This window comes from Protobothrops mucrosquamatus, unplaced genomic scaffold (assembly GCF_001527695.2).
Source record: "Protobothrops mucrosquamatus isolate PMUCROS unplaced genomic scaffold, P.Mucros_1.0 scaffold3302, whole genome shotgun sequence".
NCBI classification, from domain to species: domain Eukaryota; kingdom Metazoa; phylum Chordata; class Lepidosauria; order Squamata; family Viperidae; genus Protobothrops; species Protobothrops mucrosquamatus.
The window spans coordinates 39,251-42,111 of record NW_015389292.1 but is presented as its reverse complement, the minus strand read 5'-3'; positions in this window follow the sequence as shown (position 1 = coordinate 42,111).

The window sequence follows — 2,861 nt, the reverse complement described above, 5'->3', positions numbered from 1 at the left end:
TGCCGTTTCCATGCTGTATCCCGGCCTGAAGCCCGACTGGAGCGGGTCTAGATAGACTGTTTCCTCCAGGTGCCGGGGGAATTGCTGCGCAACCACACTCTCAACAACCTTCGCCACAAAGCGAAGGTTGGAGACCGGGCGATAGTTAGCTAATACATCTGGGTCCAGGGAAGGCTTCTTAAGAAGGGGCCTCACCACCACCTCCTTCAAGGCTACGGGGAAGACACCCTCCCATAAAGAAGCGTTTATAATTCCCTGGAGCCAGGCTCGTGTACCCTCCCGGGCAGCCAGTACCAGCCAGGAGGGGCACGGATCCAGTAAACATGTGGTTGCATTCAGCCTCCCCAGGATCCTGTCCACGTCCTCGGGGGCCACAGAGTCAAACTCCTCCCATATAACAGTCTCAAGACCTGCTCCTGTCTCCTCCCCCGGGGCCACCCAGTCAGAGTCAAGGCCTTCTCGGATCCGAGCGACTTTGTCATACAGATATTGAGCAAAGTCCTCAGCCCTCCCCTCCAGGGGATCCTCCCCCCCTCCACTGAAGGAGAGAGCGGGTCACCCTGAAGAGGGTGGCCGGGCGATTATCTGATGACGCAATGAGGGTGGAGTAGTAATTAGACCTAGCCACCCTCATTGCCACTAGGTAGGATCTAACCTGCATCCTTGCCTGTGCTCGATCGGATTCGGTTCGGCTAGCCCTCCAACTGCTCTCTAGGTGTCTTTTCCGGCACTTCATCTCTCTCAGCTCCTCGGTGAACCAGGGAGCCAGTTGAGATCTGCGCCGGGTCAGAGGCCGCAAAGGCACGACTCGGTCCAGTGGTGCGGCAGCGGCCACTTCCCAGGCCGCCGCCAGATTTTCAGCCGAATCGTGTATCTCTTTTATCCTGAGGCTATATAAATTCAGTAATAGCTTCCTGTTGAAAAGAACAATATCTTCCTGTTCTCCTGCTATACTCAACATCTGAAATGTTGAGTGCTTGACTGAATGTTTCTCCATCAATAAGAATCCTTCAACCTTTTGAGCAAGCAATAATGGCTAAACCTCATGTCCTTGTTAATTGTCCTCAGAGGTCTTATTTACCCCTCCAAAGAGAGGGGTAATTACTCAATTTCTTGTTTTTACCTGCAGGAGATCTCATTAAACAATCTTCCTTTCTAGGTGTCCAATCTGACGTTTAGGTGGTGGAATCTGGAGGAATTGTGAGAAGACCTGGAGCAGTGGTGGCGAACCTATGTCACATGTGCCAGAGGTGGCACTCAGAGCCCTCTGTGTGGGCATGTGCACCGTCACCCCAGCCCCGCCTCCCCCCGCGACCTACTCCTAACTGGAAGCCCCCCCAGAGAGTCACCCCTGAGTGCGGCCCATGCAGATCAGCCCAGCCAAGGACATGCTAGCCAGGCAGCAGGGACAAGACTCCACCCTCGCGCCCAATTGCATGCAGTTGATGCTGTGGGGCATGGGTAGAGGGTGTGGCTGCCATGGTGCTGCTGGGCTGCCAGGGCGATCTGAGGCAGGTTGTATAGGCAGTGAGTGGCCATGCAAGTGGGTGGGGCAGGGGCGGGCTGGGGGCAGAGCGGGGCAGGGGGCAGGGTGGATGGGGCCAGTTTTTGGGCATTCGGTCTCTAAAAGGTTCGCCATCACTTACCTGGAGAGTCCCGCTATCTCTCCTGCCAAGTCTCTGGATTCACCTTCAGCAGCTACTGGATGGATTGGGTGAGACCGGCTCCAGGGAAAGGACTGGAATGGATGGCAAGCATACGCTATGATTCTGCATATATTTACTACTCTGACAAAGTGAAGGGCCACTTCACCATCTCCAGGGACGATGCCAAAAGCCAGATGCATTTGCAAATGAACAACCTCTAAGCTGAAGACATGGCCGTCTATTACTATGCAAGAGACACAGTGAGAGGAACTGTCAAGGCTGCTAACATTGGATGTTCTTGCTTGACAATATATGAAGAAGCAAACATGTTTTAGTTAACCTGTGTATCACTTCTAGAGTTAAAGTCATACAATGTTAGAAGAGAGGGGGGAAGTATGTACTCGGGGGATAGTTAGTCATAACAATATTTCAGTACAGTATTTCCAAGGTCAGTTGTAACCAGAGGAGTTACGGGAGAGAATGTTCACACTTCAAACTAATTGGAGAATGTGATTGATGACTGTTAAATGAAGGAGTGAGTTATGCTTTGTTACGGGTGATTGGGGGAGGGAGAATTCAGTTTTTGGCTTCATTATGTACGTGCAGAAGCTATGTAGCAATAAAAGGATTCTTTAAGGCAAACAAGGCCTCAAAGTTCTTTGAAAAGCCTCTTCTTTCAGAACCATGACAGGAACTATATGTGAAGCCACGCAAAAAGTGCCCATTTCACATAGCAGCTCTGCAAATTTCTTTTCTAATAAAAAACAACTTTATTAATTCAGATTCTCCCTTCATTCTGCACTTCAACCTTCATTAGAAATGAGCCTCTTTTTTGTTCATGTAGTGAACACCACACGTCAATTTTATCCTCAATCCAGGTTGATATTTATTCAATCTACTCATTCCTGATCCTATCCTACTCACTTCACCACCCTTATTTCTTAGCCCTTAATTTAGTAATATTATCATAAATTTATCTAAATATAATCAGTTGGTGTTGAAAACCACAATCAATGTCCAACCTCTGGGATGGGACTAATTGATCGATTTAACCTTCCTTTCTTACAAACTGGTTTTATCTTCCCTCTGAAACTCAGATGCAAATGAGTTCACTGAGTTGCTTCTCCTTTAAATTATCACAAACACACAAAAGAGAATCACAGACCCAAAGTTGTCATTACTCTAAAGAAAGGGTGGATTTTTCACTGCCCAATG